The 14,292-nt window shown below is 52.2% G+C and overlaps 1 protein-coding gene across 2 annotated transcripts in view; it reads left to right on the forward strand.

The window, feature by feature from the left end:
* Nucleotides 1–445: 445 nt before the first annotated feature.
* RAB5A (RAB5A, member RAS oncogene family) overlaps nucleotides 446–14,292 on the forward strand; it is an 84,120-nt gene continuing 70,273 nt past the window's right edge. The window contains exons 1-2 of one of the 2 annotated variants that reach the window (XM_077491404.1): nucleotides 453–605; nucleotides 11,472–11,545. The gene's annotated coding sequence lies outside the window, so the exon portion shown is untranslated. Of the gene's footprint in view, nucleotides 606–11,471; nucleotides 11,546–14,292 lie in introns of both variants that reach the window. The other variant, XM_077491403.1, reaches the window with a different exon arrangement.

Raw genomic sequence — 14,292 nt, forward strand, 5'->3', positions numbered from 1 at the left:
TTTTTTATTTTTAAATATGAGACATGAGGTTGAGATGAGTAAATAGGTACCCAAAAAGTCAAGATTTAACAATTGTATAAAACGTGGGTTGCGCTAACTCTTTAAATTCCACCTCTAGCGGCCGGCGGCAAAAAAAAAAAAACGATGGGAGGGGAGGTGCACTGTTTGCCACCCCCCTCCCAAAAAAAAATGACCACCAGCCACCACTGACATTCATGATATACTGATACATAGGGAAGCTGGCATTTCGAAGTGTTTGAACTTCCACTTTAATTGCTCAGGGTAAAGGTGTGTCCTGTACAAATTTCTGAATACATCTGACAGTGTTGGGAGATATGCGGTCCCTCCATTGGCTCAGTATTACGCCCCCCATGCCCATCCCATGCCCATCCCACACAGCACACTATTGTGTACACAGCCAGTCCACAACCACACCAGTTTGTCCCAGCGGCTTCCCGTCTGTGCGGTGACGTCACGGAGGTCATGTGATCGGGCCAGAGCAGAGCCATCGGGCAGCCCAGGAAGCTGGCGGAGGAGGGAGAGCCCGGACAGGAAGCCGATCACCTGATATGACTGGCCGGTGACTGTGTGGCCCCGTGTGTCCGGTAATAGCGGGGAGCCGGGCCTGTGCTGTGTGAGGAGGGGGAGGGGGATGGTGACATGGAGGTGCGTGTGTTGTTATTTACATGGCGCCGAGCAGAGCCCGGCACTGAGGACTCGAGTCAGAGGTCTGCCTCTACTCCGCTCATTACACACAGAGACAGGCTGAGCCCGGGACCGGGGACTGGGGAGGAGAGGCTCTGCTACAAGGCCTCGGCTCCACCTCTCTACACTTCTCCTAGTGACAGGCACAGCACTCCGACCGTCCCCGACACCACCACAGGCCGCACATAGCATTCACTGACCGGCCATTGTCAGAGATGGCAGATACACAACGAGAGAGGGTCGGAGGATACGAGAGAGAGAGGGTCGGAGGATACGAGAGAGAGAGGGTCAGAGGATACGAGAGAGAGAGGGTCAGAGGATACGAGAGAGAGAGGGTCAGAGGATACGAGAGAGAGAGGGTCAGAGGATACGAGAGAGAGAGGGTCAGAGGATACGAGAGAGAGAGGGTCAGAGGATACGAGAGAGAGAGGGTCGGAGGATACGAGAGAGAGAGGGTCGGAGGATACGAGAGAGAGAGGGTCGGAGGATACGAGAGAGAGAGGGTCAGAGGATACGAGAGAGAGAGGGTCAGAGGATACGAGAGAGAGAGGGTCAGAGGATACGAGAGAGAGAGGGTCAGAGGATACGAGAGAGAGAGGGTCAGAGGATACGAGAGAGGGTCAGAGGATACGAGAGAGGGTCAGAGGATACGAGAGAGAGAGGGTCAGAGGATACGAGAGAGAGAGGGTCAGAGGATACGAGAGAGAGAGGGTCAGAGGATACGAGAGAGAGAGAGAGAGGGTCAGAGGATACGAGAGAGAGAGGGTCAGAGGATACGAGAGAGAGGGGGTCAGAGGATACGAGAGAGAGGGGGTCAGAGGATACGAGAGAGAGGGGGTCAGAGGATACGAGAGAGAGGGGGTCAGAGGATACGAGAGAGAGGGGGTCAGAGGATACGAGAGAGAGGGGGTCAGAGGATACGAGAGAGAGGGGGTCAGAGGATACGAGAGAGAGGGGGTCAGAGGATACGAGAGAGAGAGGGGGTCAGAGGATACGAGAGAGAGAGGGGGTCAGAGGATACGAGAGAGAGAGGGGGTCAGAGGATACGAGAGAGAGAGGGGGTCAGAGGATACGAGAGAGAGAGGGGGTCAGAGGATACGAGAGAGAGAGGGGGTCAGAGGATACGAGAGAGAGAGGGGGTCAGAGGATACGAGAGAGAGAGGGGGTCAGAGGATACGAGAGAGAGAGGGGGTCAGAGGATACGAGAGAGAGAGGGGGTCAGAGGATACGAGAGAGAGAGGGGGTCAGAGGATACGAGAGAGAGAGGGGGTCAGAGGATACGAGAGAGAGAGGGGGTCAGAGGATACGAGAGAGAGAGGGGGTCAGAGGATACGAGAGAGAGAGGGGGTCAGAGGATACGAGAGAGAGAGGGGGTCAGAGGATACGAGAGAGAGAGGGGGTCAGAGGATACGAGAGAGAGAGGGGGTCAGAGGATACGAGAGAGAGAGGGGGTCAGAGGATACGAGAGAGAGAGGGGGTCAGAGGATACGAGAGAGAGAGGGGGTCAGAGGATACGAGAGAGAGAGGGGGTCAGAGGATACGAGAGAGAGAGGGGGTCAGAGGATACGAGAGAGAGAGGGGGTCAGAGGATACGAGAGAGAGAGGGGGTCAGAGGATACGAGAGAGAGAGGGGGTCAGAGGATACGAGAGAGAGAGAGAGGGTCAGAGGATACGAGAGAGAGGGTCAGAGGATACGAGAGAGAGAGAGAGGGTCAGAGGATACGAGAGAGAGAGAGAGGGTCAGAGGATACGAGAGAGAGAGAGAGGGTCAGAGGATACGAGAGAGAGAGCGAGGGTCAGAGGATACGAGAGAGAGCGAGGGTCAGAGGATACGAGAGAGAGAGAGAGCGAGGGTCAGAGGATACGAGAGAGAGAGGGGGTCAGAGGATACGAGAGAGAGAGGGGGTCAGAGGATACGAGAGAGAGGGTCAGAGGATACGAGAGAGAGAGAGAGGGTCAGAGGATACGAGAGAGAGGGTCAGAGGATACGAGAGAGAGAGAGAGGGTCAGAGGATACGAGAGAGAGAGAGAGGGTCAGAGGATACGAGAGAGAGAGAGAGAGGGTCAGAGGATACGAGAGAGAGAGGGTCAGAGGATACGAGAGAGAGAGGGTCAGAGGATACGAGAGAGAGAGGGTCAGAGGATACGAGAGAGAGAGGGTCAGAGGATACGAGAGAGAGAGGGTCAGAGGATACGAGAGAGAGAGGGTCAGAGGATACGAGAGAGAGAGGGTCAGAGGATACGAGAGAGAGAGGGTCAGAGGATACGAGAGAGGGTCAGAGGATACGAGAGAGGGTCAGAGGATACGAGAGAGAGAGGGTCAGAGGATACGAGAGAGAGAGGGTCAGAGGATACGAGAGAGAGAGGGTCAGAGGATACGAGAGAGAGAGGGTCAGAGGATACGAGAGAGAGAGGGTCAGAGGATACGAGAGAGAGAGGGTCAGAGGATACGAGAGAGAGAGGGTCAGAGGATACGAGAGAGAGAGGGTCAGAGGATACGAGAGAGAGAGGGTCAGAGGATACGAGAGAGAGAGGGTCAGAGGATACGAGAGAGAGAGGGTCAGAGGATACGAGAGAGAGAGGGTCAGAGGATACGAGAGAGAGGGTCAGAGGATACGAGAGAGAGAGGGTCAGAGGATACGAGAGAGAGAGGGTCAGAGGATACGAGAGAGAGGGTCAGAGGATACGAGAGAGAGAGGGTCAGAGGATACGAGAGAGAGAGAGGGGGGTCAGAGGATACGAGAGGGTCAGAGGATACGAGAGAGAGAGAGGGTCAGAGGATACGAGAGAGAGAGAGAGGGGTCAGAGGATACGAGAGAGGGTCAGAGGATACGAGAGAGGGTCAGAGGATACGAGAGAGGGTCAGAGGATACGAGAGAGAGAGAGAGAGAGGGTCAGAGGATACGAGAGAGAGAGAGAGGATCAGAGGATACGAGAGAGAGAGAGAGGGTCAGAGGATACGAGAGAGAGAGAGGGTCAGAGGATACGAGAGAGAGAGAGAGGGTCAGAGGATACGAGAGAGGGTCAGAGGATACGAGAGAGGGTCAGAGGATACGAGAGAGGGTCAGAGGATACGAGAGAGGGTCAGAGGATACGAGAGAGAGAGAGTCAGAGGATACGAGAGAGAGAAAGAGGGTCAGAGGATACGAGAGAGAGAGAGAGAGGGTCAGAGGATACGAGAGAGAGAGAGAGGGTCAGAGGATACGAGAGAGAGAGAGAGGGTCAGAGGATACGAGAGAGAGAGAGAGGGTCAGAGGATACGAGAGAGAGAGAGAGGGTCAGAGGATACGAGAGAGAGAGAGAGGGTCAGAGGATACGAGAGGGTCAGAGGATACGAGAGAGAGAGAGGGTCAGAGGATACGAGAGAGAGAGAGGGTCAGGGGATACGAGAGAGAGAGGGTCAGGGGATACGAGAGAGAGAGAGAGAGGGTCAGGGGATACGAGAGAGAGAGAGAGGGTCAGGGGATACGAGAGAGAGAGGGTCAGGGGATACGAGAGAGAGAGGGTCAGGGGGATACGAGAGAGAGAGGGTCAGGGGGATACGAGAGAGAGAGGGTCAGGGGATACGAGAGAGAGAGGGTCAGGGGATACGAGAGAGAGAGGGTCAGGGGATACGAGAGAGAGAGAGAGGGTCAGGGGATACGAGAGAGAGAGAGAGGGTCAGGGGATACGAGAGAGAGAGGGTCAGGGGATACGAGAGAGAGAGGGTCAGGGGATACGAGAGAGAGAGAGGGTCAGGGGATACGAGAGAGAGAGAGGGTCAGGGGATACGAGAGAGAGAGAGGGTCAGGGGATACGAGAGAGAGAGAGGGTCAGGGGATACGAGAGAGAGAGAGGGTCAGGGGATACGAGAGAGAGAGAGGGTCAGGGGATACGAGAGAGAGAGAGGGTCAGGGGATACGAGAGAGAGAGAGGGTCAGGGGATACGAGAGAGAGAGAGGGTCAGGGGATACGAGAGAGAGAGAGGGTCAGGGGATACGAGAGAGAGAGAGGGTCAGGGGATACGAGAGAGAGAGAGGGTCAGGGGATACGAGAGAGAGAGAGGGTCAGGGGATACGAGAGAGAGAGAGGGTCAGGGGATACGAGAGAGAGGGTCAGGGGATACGAGAGAGAGGGTCAGGGGATACGAGAGAGAGGGTCAGGGGATACGAGAGAGAGAGAGGGTCAGAGGATACGAGAGAGAGAGAGGGTCAGAGGATACGAGAGAGAGAGAGAGGGTCAGAGGATACGAGAGAGAGGGTCAGAGGATACGAGAGAGGGGGGGGTCGGAGGAGGATACGAGAGAGGGGGGGGTCGGAGGAGGATACGAGAGAGGGGGGGTCGGAGGAGGATACGAGAGAGGGGGTGGTCGGAGGAGGATACGAGAGAGGGGGTGGTCGGAGGAGGATACGAGAGAGGGGGTGGTCGGAGGAGGATACGAGAGAGGTGGGGGTCGGAGGAGGATACGAGAGAGGGGGGGGTCGGAGGAGGATACGAGAGAGGTGGGGGTCGGAGGAGGATACGAGAGAGGGGGGGGTCGGAGGAGGATACGAGAGAGGGGAGGGTCGGAGGAGGATACGAGAGAGGGGGGGGTCGGAGGAGGATACGAGAGAGGGGGGGGTCGGAGGAGGATACGAGAGAGGGGGGGGTCGGAGGAGGATACGAGAGAGGGGGGGGTCGGAGGAGGATACGAGAGAGGGGGGGGTCGGAGGAGGATACGAGAGAGGGGGGGGTCGGAGGAGGAAACGAGAGAGGGGGGGGTCGGAGGAGGAAACGAGAGAGGGGGGGGGTCGGAGGAGGATACGAGAGAGGGGGGGGGTCGGAGGAGGATACGAGAGAGGGGGGGTCGGAGGAGGATACGAGAGAGGGGGGGTCGGAGGAGGATACGAGAGAGGGGGGGTCGGAGGAGGATACGAGAGAGGGGGGGTCGGAGGAGGCGAGAGAGGGGGGGTCGGAGGAGGCGAGAGAGGGGGGGTCGTGGGAAGGGGAGAGGGGGGGTCGGAGGATGCGAGAGAGGGGGGTCGGAGGATGCGAGAGAGGGGGGGTCGGAGGATACGAGAGAGAGAGGGGGTCGGAGGATGCGAGAGAGGGGGGGTCGGAGGATACGAGAGAGAGAGGGGGTCGGAGGATACGAGAGAGAGAGGGGGTCGGAGGATACGAGAGAGAGAGGGGGTCGGAGGATACGAGAGAGAGAGGGGGTCGGAGGATACGAGAGAGAGAGGGGGTCGGAGGATACGAGAGAGAGAGGGGGTCGGAGGATACGAGAGAGAGAGGGGGTCGGAGGATACGAGAGAGAGAGGGGGTCGGAGGATACGAGAGAGAGAGGGGGTCGGAGGATACGAGAGAGAGAGGGGGTCGGAGGATACGAGAGAGAGAGGGGGTCGGAGGATACGAGAGAGAGAGGGGGTCGGAGGATACGAGAGAGAGAGGGGGTCGGAGGATACGAGAGAGAGAGGGGGTCGGAGGATACGAGAGAGAGAGGGGGTCGGAGGATACGAGAGAGAGAGGGGGTCGGAGGATACGAGAGAGAGAGAGAGAGAGGGGGTCGGAGGATACGAGAGAGAGAGAGAGGGGGTCGGAGGATACGAGAGAGAGAGAGAGAGGGGGTCGGAGGATACGAGAGAGAGAGAGGGGGTCGGAGGATACGAGAGAGAGAGGGGGTCGGAGGATACGAGAGAGAGAGAGAGGGAGTCGGAGGATACGAGAGAGAGAGAGAGAGAGAGAGGGGGTCGGAGGATACGAGAGAGAGAGAGAGGGGGTCGGAGGATACGAGAGAGAGAGAGAGAGAGGGGGTCGGAGGATACGAGAGAGAGAGAGAGGGGGTCGGAGGATACGAGAGAGAGAGAGAGGGGGTCGGAGGATACGAGAGAGAGAGAGAGGGGGTCGGAGGATACGAGAGAGAGGGGGTCGGAGGATACGAGAGAGAGAGAGAGAGGGGGTCGGAGGATACGAGAGAGAGAGAGAGAGGGGGTTGGAGGATACGAGAGAGAGAGAGAGAGGGGGTCGGAGGAATACGAGAGAGAGAGAGGGGGTCGGAGGATACGAGAGAGAGAGAGAGAGAGGGGGTCGGAGGATACGAGAGAGAGAGAGAGGGGGTCGGAGGATACGAGAGAGAGAGGGGGTTGGAAGATACGAGAGAGAGGGGGGGTCGGAGGATACGAGAGAGAGAGGGGGTCGGAGGATACGAGAGAGAGAGGGGGTCGGAGGATACGAGAGAGAGAGGGGGTCGGAGGATACGAGAGAAAGAGAGGGGGTCGGAGGATACGAGAGAGAGAGAGAGAGGGGGGGTCGGATACGAGAGAGAGGGGGGGTCGGAGGATACTAGAGAGAGGGGGGGTCGGAGGATACTAGAGAGAGGGGGGGTCGGAGGATACGAGAGAGAGGGGGGGGGTCGGAGGATACGAGAGAGAGAGGGGGGGGGGTCGGAGGATACGAGAGAGAGAGGGGGGGGTCGGAGGATACGAGAGAGAGAGGGGGGGGTCGGAGGATACGAGAGAGAGAGGGGGGGGTCGGAGGATACGAGAGAGAGAGGGGGGGTCGGAGGATACGAGAGAGAGAGGGGGGGTCGGAGGATACGAGAGAGAGAGGGGGGGTCGGAGGATACGAGAGAGAGAGGGGGGGGGTCGGAGGATACGAGAGAGAGAGGGGGGGGGTCGGAGGATACGAGAGAGAGAGAGGGGGGGTCGGAGGATACGAGAGAGGGGGGGTCGGAGGATACGAGAGAGAGAGGGGGGGTCGGAGGATACGAGAGAGAGAGGGGGGTCGGAGGATACGAGAGAGAGAGGGGGGGTCGGAGGATACGAGAGAGAGAGGGGGGGTCGGAGGATACGAGAGAGAGAGGGGGGGTCGGAGGATACGAGAGAGAGAGGGGGGGTCGGAGGATACGAGAGAGAGAGGGGGGGTCGGAGGATACGAGAGAGAGAGAGGGGGTCGGAGGATACGAGAGAGAGAGAGGGGGTCGGAGGATACGAGAGAGAGAGAGAGGGGGGGTCGGAGGATACGAGAGAGAGAGGGGGGGTCGGAGGATACGAGAGAGGGGGCCGGAGGATATACACGGGTCAGAAACTGAGGAGGAGGGGAGAGAGGGCCGGAGACTGAGGAGGTCGGGAGGGGCGAGAGGGCCGGAGACTGAGGAGGACGGGAGGGGAGAGAGGGCCGGAGACTGAGGAGGACGGGAGGGGAGAGAGGGCCGGAGACTGAGGAGGACGGGAGGGGAGAGAAGGCCGGAGACTGAGGAGGACGGGAGGGGAGAGAAGGCCGGAGACTGAGGAGGACGGGAGGGGAGGGGAGAGAGGGCCGGAGACTGAGGAGGACGGGAGGGGAGAGAGGGCCGGAGACTGAGGAGGACGGGAGGGGAGAGAGGGCCGGAGACTGAGGAAGACGGGAGGGGAGAGAGGGCCGGAGACTGAGGAGGACGGGAGGGGAGAGAGGGCCGGAGGATGGGAGGGGAGAGCGGGCCGGAGACTGAGGAGGACGGGAGGGGAGAGCGGGCCGGAGACTGAGGAGGACGGGAGGGGAGAGAGGGCCGGGTGGTTGTGGACTACTAGACATAGACTGAAACCTGACTTTAGGGCCTCTGTTTTGATCTTTTAGAATGAATTGCTGTACAGTACATGCAGTTGGAGAGGTCAGGCATGGCTTGTTTTAAACTCTTGTAGAGCTTGCACAGTTGTGCATTAAATATTGTTGATACTGCAGCAAAATGAAGGCCATACAATGATGATGTCACTTCTTTATAAAACTGTTTTTCAGCTTCGGACAGCCAGCAGCAGATGCACTCCTAGGAACTGCTTCTGTGTCTGATGCTTCTTGGATCATCTAAGAGAGTGGGGGTTATTTACTAAAGGTAAATCCACTTTGCACTAGAAAATGTGCAGTAGTAGTAGAACTGAGGGGGACATATGAGGAAAATAAACAGCATTTTAGCTTGCACATGATTGGATGATAAAATCAGCAGAGCTTCCACTCAGCTCTACAGCGACTGCACTGCCAAGTGCACTTCTAGTGCAAAGTGGATTTGCCTTTAGTAAATAACACGCATTGTGTTACAAACTAAGGAAGGTCGTTGTTCTTTCAGGATCTTGTGTTTGATTTATAGCAGTGATGGAAAAATGATAATGGAATTCGGAGCCAGTCTTTCCAATCCAGGAGCCAGCAGGCCAACTCCATTGATCTCAAAACTTAGGAGCCAGCATTGATCACCTGGCTTCTGGGATTTGTAAATGAATTATTATAGGGTGATAAATGTGGTAATACACCATGAGACTTGTCTTCTGGCTTGCTCTTATTTGTTCTTGCCTATGCAATACATTTTGCTTCCCCTTGTAAAGGAACGGATATATAAACTGAGGACATTTTAGGCTGAATTCGCATACATGTGCTACAGTTGTTGTGAACAGTCACTATAAAGCCACTTTCGGGCCAAGGGTCTAGGCACGTCTGCCTGAAAGTTTTTCAGGCAAACCTGATTTGACCATCTATTCACTCCTATGGACCAGTGGGTGTAAACTGACATAGGGATCCCCAGCAGTACAAACAACTGCTCCAACCTATAACTGGCCTTAAAGTGATATACCACAGTTACATGATAAACTGCACAGTTTCTCCAGTTCTGAGAGATCAGGAAGGAGGAGATTTCCACTGCAGCCTGTATACACACCCACATGTATGATGTCAATATTATATGACCTGGCTATCTCTGATAGACAGTGCAGGAGGCAAGGATCTGTGCATACAGGATAAAACAGCCTTTTTTACACAATGCAGAAGATTAACCCCTTAAGTTCCACCGTGAGTATAAGAAGCATTCTTTGCTGCATATACAGACTGATTTTACTGTTGTGGGTTTAGTAACACTTTAACACCAAGGAGCACATGGAAGGATGACCCGTATCTAACAAAAACAAAGAAAAATTCCCAGCTTAACTTACCAACCAGCCTTCAACAAACTGAATTGTCCCGTCTGCGGATAATACTGGGGTACCTTGTCACAGCCCTGCAGCTTACGAATGTATTTGCAAATGTGCTCAAACGAAGCCCCTGTTTTTAACGTGAACTGTTAGGACAGCTTGGCTTGTTGCTGGCTGGTAAGTTGAGCTGGGATTTTTTCTTTGTTTTTGTTTGATATGCCCTGTTACCAGTTTTTTTAAGGCCAAGTAGGAGTACTGATACTTCTCAAGTACTCGTGGATAACAATTACCAATACCTGTTTTTTTGTTTTTTGTTTTTTTTTCTAGAGCTCATTTGCGCCATAAATTCATGAAAACCGATGAAAAACCTGCGCAGATTTCACTCGCAGAGACATCAGTTTCACTATTGTTTTCATGTGCGTTTCAGTGAGTTTTTACAGCCTGTTCACATATGTGCGGCCCGGCTGAAGTGCGATTTCAGTCCAGTTAAGTGTGCGATCTTCTTATCTCATACACTACAATTCACATGAATCACTGAATGAAATCGCACTACAAAACCACCCACACATATGTCTTATGTTCTAGTATTGAAACATTTGCACAAGTACTCGTGCAAATGCTTAGTATTGACATGAATACCAGTATCGCTGGAACGTGAGGAGGTGATTTGTCCTCCTTCCTTGTGGAGGGCATTCAGGTGTAAACAGACAGCAGAGTCAATTTACTTCCAGCTGCCCGCAGAGCTGTCTGTGTCCGCTCTGCAAAAACGGAGTGGGCACAGACCTGTCATCCGCAGGGAAATAGTGGACAGATCCCCTGCTGATCTAATCGTAGTCCGCTCTGTGTGTGTGAAAGGGGCCTAATACACATTTTTCAAAAATCAACAGTGATTGTTAGTGCATCTGTTTCAAAAATGTTTTTGCTTTTCTTAAAGGGGTTGTAAACCCACGTGTATAGGATGCATTAAGGTGAAAAAAACGTCTTCTAGTGACCCCCCCCCCCCCCCTGTTTTACTCACCTGAGCCCTGGAATTTCCCACAGCGGAGATGCGCTCTTCCTCTGTCTGGGGTTCTCGACTCTTGATTGGATAGATTGATAGAAGAGCAGCCATTGCTCCCCCTGCTGTCAATCAAATTCAGTGACGTGGGTGCCAGGGTGCGGGGCAGAGTCCCATGCTCAGCATCTATGGATGCCGAATGCTGGATTCTGGAGCTTGCCCCCAAGGTAACGCTTCTCCTGGGGCATTATACGATGCGGAGAGGAGCAGCGAGAGCCACGAGGTACCCCAGAAGATGAGGATCAGGGCCGCTCTGTGCAAAACTAACTGCACAGTAGAGGTAAGTAGCTTTACAAACAACAATGACTTTAATATTTACATCTAAAACATGGATGGAAACTATGTTATTTGCTTTATCTGAAGCAACATTTTCCATATGCTGTATATTTACCTGGTTAGTTCCTACGTGTATGAGAAGTTCATACTGTTTATGTTGAGGCAATGAGCACAATACTTGTGTTGATGAGGCCATCAATAGAGGCCTCTATTGATGAGGCTGTGTTTGTATTGTATATGAATTGATTTTGAATAGCAGTGTGTATAGAGAACTACAATTCTGCATATAGGAAAAATGATAAGGAAAGAGCAGTGGGATTGATTTACAAAAACGGGAGAGTGCAAAATTTGGTGAAGCTGTGCATGGTAAGCCAATCGGCTTCTAACTTCAGCTTGCTTAATTAACCACTTGCATACTGGGCACTATTACTCCTATCCTGCCCAGGCCAATTTGCAGCTTTTAGCACTGTTGCACTTTTAACAACAATAGCACGGTTATACAGCATTGTACCCAAATTAAATGTATATCGTTTTTTTTTCCCCAGATCGTCTTTCAGGACAGTCGCCTATGAGAGACCTCGGCGGCTGTCTTGAGAGACTCCTGGAAAAGACGTTACCAGTAAGTAACTCCATTTTTTCACACAAATAGAGCTTTCTTTTGGTGGTGTTCAGTCACCACTGGGTTTTTTATTTTTTGCAAAATATAAAAAATAACGACAATTTTGAAAAAAAAAAAAAAAAACCCCAAACATTTGCATAGTTGTATTACATTTTACACACCGGTAATTTTTCCTCCTTCACTGATGTGAGCTGATGAGGCTGTACTGGTGGGTGCTAATTGCTACTGATAGGTGACACTGATGAGAAGGCACTGGTGGGCACTAATTGGCAGCACTGGTGTAAAACATGTTTTTTTGTAAATTGAAGGTAATTGTCCAGTCAGATTGTCATGTATGTGTTTGACCAACTTATGCTGCGTACACACGAGCGGGCTTTATGGCAGAAAAGGTCAGACGGAATTATTCTGTCGGACATTCCGCTTGTGTGTGGGCTTTGTCTGACTTTTTTTTTTTTTTTCAAAAATTCTGACAGACCTAGAAATAGAACATGTTTCAAATCTTTCCGTTGGAACCAGTTCCTATTGGGAAAACCATTTGTCTGTATGCTGTTCCGACAGACCAAAAACGATGCAAGGGCAGCTACTGGCTATTGAACTTCCTTTTTCTAGTCCCATTGTAAGTCCTTGCTTTCTAGACGGTTGGACTTTGGTGTGATCATGTGTAGGCAAGTCCATTTCGGCGGAACTCCATCGAAAAGTCCTTCGGAGTTCAGTCCGACGAGAAGTCCGCTCCTGTGTACACGGCATTAGGCTCCATTCACACGACTTTGGAGTGCAACTTTGGAGGGGTGTGACTTGGATGAAACTTTGGCTTTGACCAGTGATAAGACAATGGTTGCACAACTGTCGCATGTATAACATTCAGGCGCGACTTTCATGCATCTTTTGAGGGTTTACATTGAAGTCTACAACACCTAAGCCGCATGACAGTGGGACCAAAGTAGTGCTGGAACCTTTTTTAAATTCACTGCGACTTTAAGTTGCACGTATTTGGTTACCATTAAAATAAAAAGGGGTTGCAACTTGCCATGTGACTTCAGTGTCCAAAGTTGCATGGCAAGTCGCACAAGTGTGAATGGAGCCTTAATAGTTGCCAACAGACATTTGTGTGTTAAATGTTAAATTTTGTCTGTCTCAGTCTAAGATATATGGAATAGATGACTTATCCAATCATATGTTGCATTAATCAAGAGTCCGGGCTTTTTGCCCTTCCTATGGTATGCACCTTTGCACATTGGACTTGGGTACAGGATTACTTTGCTGATGCAGTTTTGTTTTTGGCATATAACATAGTACAAGTTTTCTATCCAATGTACCCACAGTTTGGCTTGTAGTCTTTGGATTCCTATTTTTTTCTTAAGCTGGTTATACTCTAGTAGGATTCTTCTAGAAATCATTCGTGGGGTCAAATCGACATTCATTTTTATCCACAGTGAGAAGATAAATCGAAGGAGTAGGATAGAAACTTTTTCTTGAACCTATGATTTTCTAGCCGTGTACGTGGTTTATGTTCAGAAAATTATATTCATTCAAAAATCAAATGATAAAAACAAACACAATTTTGAAGCACTTTCAAATGACATTTGTCCAGACATCAAATATCCAAAATTTGTATATTCTATCTTCCTTTTATTGTGCTACTCCTATATATTATTAATGAAGAAGACATTACTAGCTCATTATGAAATACTTACCCTAGAACGTGGCATCAGTATCTCAGTAGGTCCACGCCGAGGTAGCTGACATGTTGCCTTGGCGTGTCTTCCGGATATCGCGGCTCCAGTGCTGTGAGTGGATGGAGCCGCAAGGTCCGGCGTCTGCTGGGCTGTCAGCTGAGAATCCCCTGTGCGCCTGCGCTGCTGCAGTCAGCGGCTAATTGCAGGGGGAACGGTTTAGGAGATCTTCCTTTTTTTTTTTTTTTTTTTTTTTACCTACAGGTAAGCCTTATTATAGGCTTACCTGTAGGTAAAAGTTAACGTTTTGACTATAGAACCACTTTAAAGCAGAGGTTCACACAAAAATGGAACCTCCGCTTTTCAAGACCCTTCTTCCCTCCGGTGTCACATTTGGCACCTTTCAGGGGGGTGGAGGGTGCAGATACCTGGGAGTCTAGGCCTCTTCCCATCCCCCCCCCCCCCCCCCCCCCCGCGCTGCCATCTGCTGAGAAACACACGGGTCCCAGAGACAGCAGGGATCATCCGGATTTCGCAGCGCAACTTGCACATGCGCAGTAAGGACCCGGGAGGTGAAGCCGCAAGGTTCCTGTTTCCCTTACCGAAGATGGTGGCGGCAGCACCCGAGAGCCGATCAGCTTCAGGTGCTGACATCGTGGGCGCCCTGGACAGGTAAGTGTCCATAATTTAAAAGTCAGCAGCTGCAGTATTTGTAAAAAGAAAAAAAACATTTCAGCTTTAAAGAGAAACTGCAGTCTGTTTGCCGTTCATAAGTATCCCTCCAACCACTTTGCATATTATTTTATATATTCTGTGATTTTGTACTTGCCAAATATGCTGCAGAAATCTCCCTCTGCTGAGTCTGATTGTAGCAATTTTAACTGTGGGCAGCTGAAGCTGCTGCCTGTTCACTTCCTGGATTTACAGACTCGCACCTCCAGCTCTGCAGCTCTTTAAATTTTTAGCGGCGCTTTACCGTTGTTTTAGCGTCTATATTCGGCCGCTAGTGGTGCGCTTTTAACCCCCGCTAGCATCTGAAAAAGGGTTGCAAAGCTATGCCGGTGGTGCTGCCCT

This window comes from Lithobates pipiens, unplaced genomic scaffold (genome assembly GCF_037356315.1).
Source record: "Lithobates pipiens isolate NorthernLeopardFrog02 unplaced genomic scaffold, aLitPip1_a1.2 Scaffold_19, whole genome shotgun sequence".
Taxonomy (NCBI): domain Eukaryota; kingdom Metazoa; phylum Chordata; class Amphibia; order Anura; family Ranidae; genus Lithobates; species Lithobates pipiens.